A 15,861-nucleotide genomic window follows, 5' to 3' on the forward strand; every position below is an offset into this window, starting at 1 on the left:
ACCTATTTTTGGAAACTAGGCCAAAATAATCATGGCAACACACGGACTGTTGTAACCATGGGCCTCCTGTGGGCCGTATGATCCATGGGCCTTCTACGGGCCGTAGGATCCATTGGCCTTCTATACGGGCCGTAGGATCCATGGGCCTTCTACGGGCCGTACGATCCATGGGCCTTTTACGGGCCGTAGGATCCATGGGCCTTCTACGGGGCGTATCATCATTTCGCCAATCATGGGTCATACTATTCATGGACAATAACAGGCCGTTAATAGGCTGTATTTGATAACTCTATGAAAACAGCCCAACAGTTTTTTTCGACATGAAAATGGCCCAACATATTAACGGGCCACAAACGGGCCGACTGTAACCATGGGCTGAATTTGGCCCACAAGCAGAAAATGACAGTAACGGGCCATAAGTAACCGAATGCTGGAAATGAGCCCAAGAATAAATGGCCCCTCAGAAGGCCGAAAGATAACATGCGCTGGAAACGGCCCAACGGAATAATGGGCGGTTAATGGGTATAAAGTGATACACTGTTCATTATGGACCAGTTTTACCATAGGTCGTTAAGGGGCCGAGGGTTACTAAGGGCCTCATATGGGCTGAACTACGTCATGGGCCATACATGGGCCAGAAGTTAAAATGGGCTGGAATTATATTGGACGGCTTAGATAATGCTACTGGGCCTAATTCGGATAGGCCGTAAACGTGCCCTGGGATAGCGGGCTGTAAATGGGCTATATGCAAACATGTCGTTAACAGGCTTGCCATGGGCCGGCCCGCCACCTTTTGACCAAGTCAAACGGGCCGGCCTTTTCACAGGAATGGGCCTTTGTTGGGCCATGCTACGTGTCGACGTATCATAGGCGCTTTGGGTCCAATGAGTGGATGACATTTGTCCCAACGGTGATCCGACAAGTGTTTCCTCCAGCCAATGATGATTTTACACGTGGAAAATCCCCATTGGTCGGGGCTGTTAACGGGTTATCGGATCCAAAACCGGACCCGATAGCTTAACGGCGTTCCGTTACGGTGGATGCCACGTGTCGGTCACCCTTGACGAAAGCACTTATGTGACGCGCGATTTATCGTCATGGAAGTGGACACTTCCATGATGATAATTTTGGTAATGTCGTGGAACACTTCTACAACAGCACATGTATGACTATCTTGATTCTGTCATAAATTTGTCATGGATGTACATGCATGACAGAAAATGTGACCTACTGTGACAAACACGTATCATCACAGAAGTGTATTTTTTTGTAGTGCTCCATGCAGCGATGAGGCGCCCAACGCCTATGACCTTCCTTGCGAAGTACCCGTCTTCGTACACCTCCTCGGCACGACGACGCGCCTGCCCCCAAAGCTCCGTCGCCTCCTTTTTCCAGGCGGCATCACGAGCTTCGCAGGCTGCCTAGTACCTGGCTTCCTCCTCCACATCTCCTTCTTGAACGCCACTTGCCTGGCTTTCTCAGCCGGCGGTAGCGACTTCCACAGACAAAGATTGTACTGGCCCCAAAACCAATCCAAAGTTGGGGGGTCCAGCGCAACCTTGTCAGGCGGCGCCTAGGGGTCCTCGTCGCTACTAATCGAGTGAGCATCTTCGGGGGGCGGCGACTCCTCGTCGGCGCGTGGGCAGACCGGTGGCTCCATGGCAGAGATTTGAGAGAGAGATAGAGAGAGCGCGAGCGAGGGGAGGATGTAGATGAGAATGCAGGCGGGATGACGTGAGCAAGGTAGTATTTATTGGCGGCCGGAATATATATCGACGGGGACAGTACAAACGTCGATCGCCGGAATTTATGAGTACTGTAGTTTGAATTACACACGATTCCCACAGCAAAATCCGTGCGTGAACACAATAGTCAAAATCCGTGTGTGAATATAATAGCTGACGGTTTCCAATGCAGAACTGTGTCTGATTAATGATCCCCGCCATTCACCTACCAAACCTAGAGCTGCAAGATAGACAGCCAATCGTGTGGGGGACGGTTGTCTTGCCAGATCTTTACATATTCTTTTTTGAACACCAGATATTTACATCGTCTGATGATTTTTTAACTCGCACACAACTACACAAAAAATATGATTTTTCAAATTGTTTAGGTTAGGCGTTGCATGCAGATGTAGTTCAAATTTGAATTGCGGTCATTAAATGGTTAGAAAATCACTTAAATGTCTTTAAAAGGTCAAATGACCCCTGAAAATTTCCAAATTTTCACATGATAGTTGTATTAGTGCACGTTAAACGTAGGAAAAAATTTGAAGGCCGTAAGAGGAAGCTATCTCCCGTCCGTCAGCAAACATGCATTGTTCCCTCTCGGAACCACGAACCTTCTAGTGAGTTGCTCCGGTTTGTGAGCGGTGTGTGTCCAAACTTTCATCAAACAGGCCAATTTTTTTACCACATTATCTTGGTGGCATGACATTAAATCAAGCAATTTTTCATGTTTTTTGATCATTTTTTAATTTTCTGGAATTAAAATGCCATGGCATGCACTCCATGCATGTGCCCATGCCTTGACACCAATATGTTTGAAAATTCATTTGAATTTACTGTGCATGGAATTAACTCGCACACAAGTACACAAAAATATGATTTTTCAAACCATTTTGGTTAGGCGTTGCATGTAGATGTAGTTCAAATTTGAATTACGGTCATTAAATGGTTAGAAAATCACTTAAATGTCTTAAGAAGGTCAAATGACCCCTGAAATTTACCAAATTTTCACATGATAGTTGTATTAGTGCATGTTAAACGTAGGGAAAAAATTGAAGGCCATAAGAGGAAGATATCTCCCGTTCGTCATAAAACATGCATTGTTCCCTCTCGGAACCACGAACCTTCTAGCGAGTTGCTCCGGTTTGTGAGGGGCGTGTGTTCAAATGTTCGTCAAACATGCCAATTTCTTTACCACATCATCTTGGTGGCATGACATTACATCAACCAAGGTTTCGTGTGTTTTTGATCATTTTTCTATTTTTTTGAATTAAAATGCCACGTCACTCCATGCATACGTATGCATGTGTTCATGTAGTGAGACCAATATGTTTGAAAATTCCTTCTAATTTACTGCACATGGAATTAACTCGCACACAAGTACACAGATATGATTTTTCAAACTGTTTAGGTTAGGCGTTGCATGTAGATGTAGTTCAAATTTGAATTACGGTCATTAAATGGTTAGAAAATCACTTAAATGTCTTTAAAAGGTCAAATGACCCCTGAAATTTACCAAATTTTCACATGACAGTTGTATTAGTGCATGTTAAACGTAGGGAAAAAATTGAAGGCCATAAGAGGAAGATATCTCCCGTTCGTCATAAAACATGCATTGTTCCCTCTTGAAACCACGAACCTTCTAGCGAGTTGCTCTGGTTTGTAGGGGGTGTGTATCCAAACTTTCGTCAAACATGCCAATTTCTTTACCACATCATCTTGGTGGCATGACATTAATCAAGCAAGCTTTCATGTTTTTCTGATCATTTCTTAATTTTTTGGAATTAAAATGCCATGGCATGCACTCCATGCATGTGCCCATGCCTTGACACCAATATTTTTGAAAATTCCTTCGAATTTACTGCACATGGAATTAACTCTCGCACACAAGTACACAAAAATATGATTTTTCAAACTGTTATTGTTAGGCGTTGCATGTAGATGTAGTTCAAATTTGAATTACGATCATTAAATGGTTAGAAAATCACTTAATGTCTTTAAAAGGTCAAATGACCCCTGGAATTTACCAAATTTTCACATGACAGTTGTATTAGTGCATGCTAAACGTAGGAAAAAATTTGAAAGCCGTAAGAGGAAGATATCTCCCGTCCGTCATCAAACATGCATTGTTCCCTTTCGGAACCATCAACCTTCTAGCGAGTTGCTCCGGTTTGTGAGGGGTGCGTGTCCAAACGTTCGTCAAACATGCCAATTTTTTCTATTTTTTGAATTAAAATGCCATGTCACTCCATGCATACGTATGCATGTGTGCATGTCGTGAGACCAATATGTTTGAAAATTCCTTCTAATTTACTGCACATGGAACTAACTCGCACACAAGTACACATATATGATTTTTCAAAATGTTTTGGTTAGGCGTTGCATGTAGATGTAGTTCAAATTTGAATTACGGCTAGTAAATGGTTAGAAAATCACTTAAATGTCTTTAAAAGGTCAAATGACCACTAGAATTTTCCAAAATTTCACATTACAGTTGTAGTAGTGCATGTTAGACGTAGAAAAAATTTGAAGGCCGTAAGAAGAAGCTATCTCCCGTTCGTCATCAAACATGCATTGTTCCCTCTCGGAACCACGAACCTTCTAGCAAGTTGCTCCGGTTTGTGAGTGGTGTGTGTCCAAACTTTTGTTAAACATGCCAATTTCTTTACCACATCATCTTGGTGGCATGACATTACATCAACCAAGGTTTCATGTGTTTCTGATTTTTTTTGGAATTAAATGCCATGCCACTCCATGCATACGTATTCATGCATATGTGTCCATGTCGTGATACAAATATGTTTGAAAATTCCTTCTAGTTTACTGCACATGGAATTAACTCGCACACAAGTACACAAATATGATTTTTCAAACCGTTTCGGTTACGCGTTGCATGTAGATGTAGTTAAAATTTGAATTACGGTCATTAAATGGATATAAAATCACTTAAATGTTTTTAAAAGGTCAAATGACCCCTAGAATTTTCAAAAAAATCACATTACAGTTGTAGTAGTGCACGTTAGATGTAGAATTTTTTTTGAAGGTCGTAAGAAGAAGTTATCTCCCGTTCATCATTAAACATGCATTGTTCCCTCTTGGAACCATGAGCCTTCTAGTGAGTTGCTCCAGTTTGTGAGGGGTATGTGTCCGAACTTTGGTCAAACATGCCAATTTTTTTACCACATCATCTTGGTGGCATGACATTACATCAATGAAGGTTTCATGTGTTTCTAATTTTTTTTAATTTTTTGGAATTAAAATGCCATGTCACTCCATGCTTAATTTGAAGGAAATATGCCCTAGAGGCAATAATAAAGTTATTATTTATTTCCTTATCTCATGATAAATGTTTATTATTCATGCTAGAATTGTATTAACCGGAAACATAATACATGTGTGAATACATAGACAAACAGAGTGTCACTAGTATGCCTCTACTTGACTAGCTCGTTAATCAAAGATGGTTATGTTTCCTAACCATAGACAAAGAAGTTGTTATTTGATTAACGAGATCACATCATTAGTTGAATGATCTGATTGACATGACCCATTCCATTAGCTTAGCACTCGATCGTTTAGTATGTTGCTATTGCTTTCTTCTTGACTTATACATGTTCCTATGACTATGAGATTATGCAACTCCCGTTTGCGGGAGGAACACTTTGGGTGCTATCAAACGTCACAACGTAACTGGGTGATTATAAAGGAGTACTACAGGTGTCTCCAAAGGTAGATGTTGAGTTGGCGTATTTCGAGATTAGGATTTGTCACTCCGATTGTCGGAGAGGTATCTCTGGGCCCTCTCGGTAATGCACATCACATAAGCCTTGCAAGCATTACAACTAATGAGTTAGTTGCAAGATGATGTATTACGGAACGAGTAAAGAGACTTGCCGGTAACGAGATTGAACTAGGTATTGGATACCGACGATTGAATCTCGGGCAAGTAACATACCGATGACAAAGGGAACAACGTATGTGGTTATGCGGTCTGAACGATAAAGATCTTCGTAGAATATGTAGGAGCCAATATGGGCATCCAGGTCCTGCTATTGGTTATTGACCGGAGACGTGTCTCGGTCATGTCTACATTGTTCTCGAATCGTAGGGTCCGCATGCTTAAGGTTTCGATGATAGTTATATTATGAGTTTATGCATTTTGATGTACCGAAGTTAGTTCGGAGTCCCGGATGTGATCACGGACATGACGAGGAGTCTCGAAATGGTCGAGACATAAAGATTGATATATTGGACGGCTATATTCGGACACCGGAAGTGTTCTGAGTGATTTCGGAGAAAACCGGAGAGCCGGAGGGTTACCGGAACCCCCCCCAGAAGAAGTAATGGGCCATATAGGCCTTAGTGGAGAGAGAGAGAGGGGCTGCCAGAGGTGGGCCGTGCGCCACCTCCTCCCTGGTCCGAATTGGACTAGGGGAGGGGCGGCGCCCCCCCTTTCCCTCTCCCCCTCCACCTCTTTCCCCCTCCTAGTAGGAGTCCTACTCCTACTAGGAGGAGGACTCCTCCTGGCGCGCCAAGTAAGGGCCGGCCAGCCTCCCCCTGGCTCCTTTATATACTGAGGCAGGGGGGCACCTCTAGACACACAAGTTGATCCTCATGATCGTTCCTTAGCCGTGTGCGGTGCCCCCTGCCACCATATTCCACCTCTGTCATATCGTTGTAGTGCTTAGGCGAAGCCCTGCGTCGGTAGAACATCATCATCGCACCACGCCGTCGTGCTGACGGAACTCATCCTCGAAGCTTTGCTGGATCGGAGCCCAAGGAGCGTCATCGAGCTGTATGTGTGCTAAAAACTTGGAGGTGCCGGAGTAACGGTGCTTGGATCGGTCGGATCGGAAAGAAGACGTACGACTACTTCCTCTACATTGTGTCAATGCTTCCGTTGCGATCTACAAGGGTACGTAGATCAGACTCTCCCCCTCGTTGCTATGCATCACCATGATCTTGCGTGTGCGTAGGAATTTTTTTGAAATTACTGCATTCCCCAACAGTGGTATCAGAGCCTAGGTTTTATGGTTTATGTTATATGCACGAGTAGAACACAAGTGAGTTGTGGGCGATATAAGTCATACTGCCTACCAGCATGTCATACTTTGGTTCGGCGGTATTGTTGGACGAGACAACCCGGACCAACATTACGCGTACGCTTACGCGAGATCGGTTCTCCCGACGTGCTTTGCACATAGGTGGCTTGCGGGCGACTGTCTCTCCAACTTTAGTTGAACCAAGTGTGGCTACGCCCGGTCCTTGCGAAGGTTAAAACGGAGTCAAATTGACAAACTATCGTTGTGGTTTTGATGCGTAGGTGAGATTGGTTCTTGCTTAAGCCCGTAGCAGCCACGTAAAACTTGCAACAACAAAGTAGAGGACGTCTAACTTGTTTTTGCAGGGCATGTTGTGATGTGATATGGTCAAGACATGATGCTAAATTTTATTGTATGAGATGATCATGTTTTGTAACCGAGTTATCGGCAACTGGCAGGAGCCATATGGTTGTCGTTTTATTGTATGCAATGCAATCGCGATGTAATGCTTTACTTTATCACTAAACGGTAGCGATAGTCGTGGAAGCATAAGATTGGCGAGACGACAACGATGCTACGATGGAGATCAAGGTGTCACGCCGGTGACGATGGTGATCACGACGGTGCTTCAGAGATGGAGATCACAAGCACAAGATGATGATGGCCATATCATATCACTTATATTGATTGCATGTGATGTTTATCTTTTATGCATCTTATCTTGCTTTGATTGATGGTAGCATTATAAGATGATCTCTCACTAAATTATCAAGAAGTGTTCTCCCTGAGTATGCACCATTGCGAAAGTTCTTTGTGCTGAGACACCACGTGATGATCGGGTGTGATAGGCTCGACGTTCAAATACAACGGGTGCAAAACAGTTGCACACGCGGAATACTCAGGTTATACTTGATGAGCCAAGCATATACAGATATGGCCTCGGAACACGGAGACCGAAAGGTCGAGCGTGAATCATATAGTAGATATGATCAACATAGTGATGTTCACCAATGAAACTGCTCCATCTCACGTGATGATCGGACATGATTTAGTTGATTTGGATCACGTGATCACTTAGAGGATTAGAGGGATGTCTATCTAAGTGGGAGTTCTTAAGTAATATGATTAATTGAACTTAAATTTATCATGAACTTAGTCCTGGTAGTATTTTGCAAATCATGTTGTAGATCAATAGCTCGCGTTGTTGCTTCCCTATGTTTATTTTGATATGTTCCTAGAGAAAATTGTGTTGAAATATGTTAGTAGCAATGATGCGGATTGGATCCGTGATCTGAGGTTTATCCTCATTGCTGCACAGAAGAATTATGTCCTTGATGCACCGCTAGGTGACGGACCTATTGCAGAAGCAGATGCAGACGTTATGAACGTTTGGCTAGCTCAATATGATGACTACTTGATAGTTTAGTGCACCATGCTTAACGGCTTAGAATCGAGACTTCAAAGACGTTTTGAATGTCATGGACCATATGAGATGTTCTAGGAGTTGAAGTTAATATTTCAAGCAAATACCCGAGTTGAGAGATATGAAGTCTCCAACAAGTTCTATAGCTAAAACATGGAGGAGAATCGCTCAACTAGTGAGCATGTGCTCAGATTGTCTGAGTACTACAATCGCTTGAATCAAGTGGGAGTTAATCTTCCAGATAAGATAGTGATTGACAGAATTCTCTAGTCACCATCACCAAGTTAGTAGAACTTCGTGATGAACTATGATATGCAAGGGATAACGGAAATGATTCCCAAGCTCTTCGTAATGCGGAAATTGACGAAGGTAGAAATCGAGAAAAACATCAAGTGTTGATGGTAGCAAGACCACTAGTTTGAAGAAAAGGGCAGAGGGAAGAAGGGGAACTTCAAGAAGAACAGCAAGCAAGTTGCTACTCAAGTGAAGAAGCCCAAGTCTGGTCCTAAGCCTGAGACTAAGTGCTTCTACTGCAAAGGGACTGGTCACTGGAAGCGGAACTACCCCAAGTGATTGGCGGATAAGAAGGATGGCAAAGTGAACATAAGTATATTTGATATACATGTTATTGATGTGTACTTTACTAGTGTTTATATCAAACCCTCAGTATTTGATACTAGTTCAGTTGCTAAGATTAGTAACTCGAAACGGGAGTTGCAGAATAAACAGAGACTAGTTAAGGGTGAAGTGACGATATGTGTTGGAAGTGGTTCCAAGATTGATATGATCATCATCGCACACTCCCTATAATTTCGGGATTAGTGTTGAACCTAAATAAGTGTTATTTGGTGTTTGCGTTGAGCATGAATATGATTTGATCATGTTTATTGTAAAACGGTTATTCATTTAAGTAAGAGAATAAATTGTTGTTCTGTTTACATGAATAAAACCTTATATGGTTACACACCCAATGAAAATAGTTCGTTGGATCTGATCGTAGTGATACACATAATCATAATATTGAAACCAAAAGATGCAAAGTTAATAATGATAGTGCAACTTATTTGTAGCACTGCCGTTTAGGTCATATTGGTGTAAAGCACATGATGAAACTCCATACTGATGGGCTTTTGGAATCACTTGATTATGAATCAGTTGATGCTTGCGAACCATGCCTCATGGGCAAGATGACTAAGACTCTGTTCTTCGGAACAATGAAGCAAGCAACAGATTTGTTGGAAATCATACATGCTGATGTATGTGGTCCGATGAATATTAAGGCTTACAGCAGGTATCATTATTTTCTGACCTTCACAAGATGATTTGAGTAGATATGGGGATATCTACTTGATGAAACATAAGTCTGAAACATTTGAACAGTTCAAAGAATTTCAGAGTGAAGTGGAAAATCATCGTGACAAGAAAATAAAAGTTTCTACGATATGATCGCAGAGGTAAAATATTTGAGTTACGAGTTTGGTCTTCAGTTAAAACAATGTAAAATAGTTTCACTACTCACGCCACCTGGAACACCATAGCATAATGGTGTGTCCGAACGTCATAACCGTACTTTATTGGATATAGTGCAATCTATGATGTATCTTACCGATCTACCACTATCGTTTTGGGGTTATGCATTAGAGACAGCTGCATTCACGTTAAATAGGGCACCATCAAAATCCGTTGAGACGACGCCTTATGAACTGTGGTTTGGCAAGAAACCAAAGTTGTCGTTTCTTAAAGTTTGGGGTTGTGATGCTTATGTGAAAAAGTTTCATCCTGATAAGCTCAAACCCAAATCGGAAAAATGTGTCTTCATAGGATACCCTAAAGAAAATGTTGGGTACACCTTCTATCACAAATCCGAAGGCAAGACTGTTATTGCTAAATTCGGAGTTTTTCTAGAGAAGGAGTTTCTCTCGAAAGAAGTGAGTGGGAGGAAAGTAGAACTTGATGAGGTAACTGTACCTGCTCCCTTATTGGAAAGTAGTTCATCATAGAAATTTGTTCCTGTGACTACTACACCAATTAGTGAGGAAGCTAATGATGATGATCATGTAACTTCAGATCAAGTTACTACCAAATCTCGTAGGTAAACCAGAGTGAGATCCGCACTAGAGTGGTACGGTAATCCTGTTCTGGAAGTCATGTTACTAGACCATGAAGAACTTGCGAACTATGAGGAAGCGATGATGAGCCCAGATTCCGCGAAAAAGTTTGAGGCCATGAAATCTGAGATATGATCCATGTATGAGAACAAAGTATGGACTTTGATGGATTTGCCCGATGATCGGCAAGCCATAGAAAATAAATGGATCTTCAAGAGGAAGACGGACGCTGATACTAGTGTTACTATCTACAAAGCTAGAATTGTCGTAAAAGGTTTTCGACAAGTTCAAGGTGTTGACTACGATGAGAGTTTCTCACTCGTATCTATGCTTAAGTCTGTCCGAATCATGTTAGAAATTGTCGCATTTTATGAAATCTGGCAAATGGATAAGCAAAACTGCATTCCTTAATGGATTTATTAAAGAAGAGTTGTATATGATGCAACCAGAAGGTTTTGTCAATCCTAAAGGTGCTAACAAAATATGCAAGCTCCAGCGATCCATCTATGGACTGGTGCAAGCATCTCGGAGTCGGAATATACGCTTTGATAAGTTGATCAAAGGATATAATTTTATACAGACTTCGGTGAAGCATGTATTTACAAGAAAGTGAGTGGGAGCACTACAACATTTCTGATAAGTATATGTGAATGACATATTGTTGATCGGAAATAATGTAGAATTATTCTGTAAAGCATAAAGGAGTGTTTGAAAGGAGTTTTTCAAAGAAAGACTTCGGTGAAGCTGCTTACATATTGAGCTTCAAGATCTATAGAGATAGATCAAGACGCTTGATAAGTTTTTTCAATGAGTACATACCTTGACAAGATTTTGAAGTAGTTCAAAATGGAGCAGTCAAAGAAAAGGTTCTTGCCTGTATTACAAGGTGTGAAGTTGAGTAAGACTCAAAGCCCGACCACGGCAGAAGATAGAAAGATAATGAAAGTCATTCCCTATGCCTTGGCCATAGGTTCTATAAAGTATGGCATGTTGTATACCAGATCTATTGTATACCCTGCATTGATTTGGCAAGGGAGTACAATAGTGATCTAGGAGTAGATCACTGAACAGCGGTCAAAATTATCCTTACTGGAATAAGGATATATTTCTCGATTATGGAGGTGACAAAAGGTTCATCGTAAAAGGGTTACGTCGATACAAGTTTTGGCACTGATCCGGATGACTCTTAGTCTTCATCTGGATACATATTGAAAGTGGGAGCAATTATCTAGAGTAGCTCCGTGCAGAGCATTGTAGACATAGAATTTTGCAAAATACTTACGGATCTGAATATGACAGACCCGTTGACTAAAATTATCTCACAAGCAAAACATGATCACACCTTAGTACTCTTTGGGTGTTAATCACATATATATGTGAACTAGATTACTGACTCTAGTAAACCCTTTGAGTGTTGGTCACATGACGATGTGAACTATGGGTGTTAATCACATGGTGATGTGAACTATTGCTGTTAAATCACATGGCGATGTGAACTAGATTATTGACTCTAGTGCAAGTGGGAGACTGAAGGAAATATGCCCTAGAGGCAATAATAAAGTTATTATTTATTTCCTTATCTCATGATAAATGTTTATTATTCATGCTAGAATTGTATTAACCGGAAACATAATACATGTGTGAATACATAGACAAACAGAGTGTCACTAGTATGCCTCTACTTGACTAGCTCGTTAATCAAAGATGGTTATGTTTCCTAACCATAGACAAAGAAGTTGTTATTTGATTAACGAGATCACATCATTAGTTGAATGATCTGATTGACATGACCCATTCCATTAGCTTAGCACCCGATCGTTTAGTATGTTGCTATTGCTTTCTTCATGACTTATACATGTTCCTATGACTATGAGATTATGCAACTCCCGTTTGCCGGAGGAACACTTTGGGTGCTACCAAACGTCACAACGTAACTGGGTGATTATAAAGGAGTACTACAGGTGTCTCCAAAGGTAGATGTTGAGTTGGCGTATTTCGAGATTAGGACTTGTCACTCCGATTGTCGGAGAGGTATCTCTGGGCCCTCTCGGTAATGCACATCACATAAGCCTTGCAAGCATTACAACTAATGAGTTAGTTGCAAGATGATGTATTACGGAACGAGTAAAGAGACTTGCCGGTAACGAGATTGAACTAGGTATTGGATACCGACGATCGAATCTCGGGCAAGTAACATACCGATGACAAAGGGAACAATGTATGTTGTTATGCGGTCTGACCGATAAAGATCTTCGTAGAATATGTAGGAGCCAATATGGGCATCCAGGTCCCGCTATTGGTTATTGACCGGAGATGTGTCTCGGTCATGTCTACATTGTTCTCGAACCATAGGGTCCGCACGCTTAAGGTTTCGATGACAGTTATATTATGAGTTTATGCATTTTGATGTACCGAAGTTAGTTCGGAGTCCCAGATGTGATCACGGACATGACGAGGAGTCTCGAAATGGTCGAGACATAAAGATTGATATATTGGACGGCTATATTCGGACATCGGAAGTGTTCCGGGTGATTTCGGAGAAAACCGGAGAGCCGGAGGGTTACCGGAACCCCCCGGGAGAAGTAATGGGCCATATAGGCCTTAGTGGAGAGAGAGAGAGGGGCTGCTAGAGGTGGGCCGTGCGCCACCTCCTCCCTGGTCCGAATTGGACTAGGGGAGGGGGGCGGCGCCCCCCCTTTCCCTCTCCCCCTCCACCTCTTTCCCCCTCCTAGTAGGAGTCCTACTCCTACTAGGAGGAGGACTCCTCCTGGCGCGCCAAGTAAGGGCCGGACGGCCTCCCCCTGGCTCCTTTATATACTGAGGCAGGGGGGCACCTCTAGACACACAAGTTGATCCTCGTGATCGTTCCTTAGCCATGTGCGGTGCCCCCTACCACCATATTCCACCTCGGTCATATCGTTGTAGTGCTTAGGCGAAGCCCTGCGTCGGTAGAACATCATCATCGTCACCACACCGTCGTGCTGACGGAACTCATCCCCGAAGCTTTGCTGGATCGGAGCCCGGGGAGCGTCATCGAGCTGTACGTGTGCCAAAAACTCGAAGGTGCCGGAGTAACGGTGCTTGGATCGGTTGGATCAGAAAGAAGACGTACGACTACTTCCTCTACGTTGTGTCAACGCTTCCGTTGCGATCTACAAGGGTACGTAGATCAGACTCTCCCCCTCGTTGCTATGCATCACTATGATCTTGCGTGTGCGTAGGAATTTTTTTGAAATTACTGCGTTCCCCAACATAATTGTGTCCTAGCCGTTAGACCAATATGTTTGAAAATTCATTCCAATTTACTGCACATGGAAGTAAATCGCACACAAGTACACGAAATATGAGTTTTCAAACCATTATGGTTAGTTGTTGCATGTACATGTAGTTCAAATTTCAATTACGGTCATTAAATGGCTAGAAAATCACTTAAATGTATTAGAAGGTCAAATGACCCCTGAAATTTTCCAAAATTTGACATGCTAGTTGTATTAGTACTACAAAATTTCTCGTTCATTTAAAACACCATCCGTTTGCACTTTATTCCGAATTCGTCTTTCACAGCTAATAAAATATATCTACAACATCACACAAAGTTGTTTTCTAGGAACCGTTTGTGATGAAAATATTTGTGTCTATTTAAGTCCCCCTCCTTACGCTTCGACGGCTCGTCTGCTCTAGTGCCGGCAACCCCCGAATCCATGAATCCCGATCCCCATTCCCGCACCCCCTTCTTGCAAATATGACGCCGTGGAAACGCTTCGTGAAGGCCCTTACGATGGCCGCGTCCCCCTGAGCGCCGCCGCCTGTACTGAGAGCGCGATCTCCTACGTCGAGAGTGCCGCCGCATCCGCATTGAGCGCGTCTGCTTCCGCCGAGAGGGCGTCTACGGAAGCCGACAGGGCAACTTCAGCAGCTGAGACGACTGCAGCAGCTGCTACGACGGCGGTTGCAAAGCCGAGAGCGCTCGAGCTGCCGTCCGTGCCGCTGATGTCGCCCTGGCCCAGGTCGAGGCTATCCATGCCAAGATCAAGGATGCACATGCCAGGATATTCCAGGCCACCTCGGACTCCAGCATGCAACCCATGTCTGAAAAGGCGGCGGTGGCCATGGAGCACCTGCTTCCTCATGAGGTCGCCGAGCAGGAGCTAGAGATGTAGGAGGTGGCGGAGATCGAGGAGCGCCGGGAGGAGGAGTTGCACGTGGCCGATGTCGAGGTAGAGAAGAGTCTATCTGTCGAGGAATCGGCGGTGGAGTACCAACGCGAGCTTTGGCGCAGCCACTACTACAAGTACTACAACCTTGAGGGCGGCGTCGAGGACGAGGACAAGGAAAAGGACGAGGACGCGACCGACTTCAGCAGGTTGAACACGGAGTCCATGAACGGTGGCATGTCGCCAGGACAATTCATTGATGTCTCATCTCACACCGGCGATGCATAGGCCGGCGCGGCGGCGGATTTTTAATTATGCGTACTTAGGCTTTGTTTTTAATGCTGGTCTTTTGTTAGAGCAATGTTTAGGTCAACTGGCTCTGTGTAATTACTGAAATTGCTCGATTCAGTAAGTGTGGTCTATCTGTTGTACGCTCTTTTGTGTGCCCAAATTAGCAAGCGATGTTAAATTATGCAATGACGTACCCGGGGAAATTTCCACCAAAATCTGAATTATCAAACTCGTCCCGTGCGCATAAATCAGAAGAATCGTTTGCGACGCACACAATCGTTCAAAGTGAATGGTCCGCTGGCACCACGCGCGTTCAAAGTGAATGTGCCCATGCCTTAAGACAAAAATTTAAATTATCAAACTCTTCCCATGTGCGTAAAGCAGAAGAATCATTTGCGATGCACACAATCGTTCAAAGTGAATGGTCCGACGGCACCGCGCGCAAAGTTTCCCTCCACATTTCCAAAATTTTGGCCCACCACCAAAATATCTACCCCCACCCCTCCCCCGCCCCCTTTTCTCCCCGACCACAAGTCACATTTCCCCTGTTTCCTCCTTCCTTCCTTGCTAAGCTATAGCCGCTTCCTCGCTCTCGCCGTCTCGCATCCTACCGCCGGGGTCGCCATGGTCTTCTTCAAAGACATCTCTAGTGGTTCCTCCTCCGCCGACTACTCCTTCACCACCCAGGTATGCCTCTCTTCTCTCTCTCGGGCTATGACTTGGAATGAAGTATTTTTACCCAGAGGTCGATTCGAGTCGTTTCTTCCTCTTGTAGATCCCTAAGACCATCAGTGGCAACGAATGGAGCAGGGTGGCTGAAGATCTATCTGCTCGTTGTCACCATCAATCTCCATGCGTGAAGCTACTTGCATTTGACTCTGTGGACACTGGGAGGAAGTTTCTGGCATGTGCATAGAAGGTTATACCCCCTTCCATTGTTACAAATCATTTGTTAGATGTGATTCAGACACTGTCACGGTCCCAACCCATTCATACCACACCTTCAACCAAACGCATCCTAAGACAGTGTAACAGTTTGTACCTAATATCTTAAATTGTTGCTATCTCATCAGCGGTGCCATTAGAAAATTATTTGGCACCACTTCAGCAGTTTGT

Source organism: Triticum aestivum, chromosome 7A (assembly GCF_018294505.1).
Source record: "Triticum aestivum cultivar Chinese Spring chromosome 7A, IWGSC CS RefSeq v2.1, whole genome shotgun sequence".
Taxonomy (NCBI): Eukaryota; Viridiplantae; Streptophyta; class Magnoliopsida; order Poales; family Poaceae; genus Triticum; species Triticum aestivum.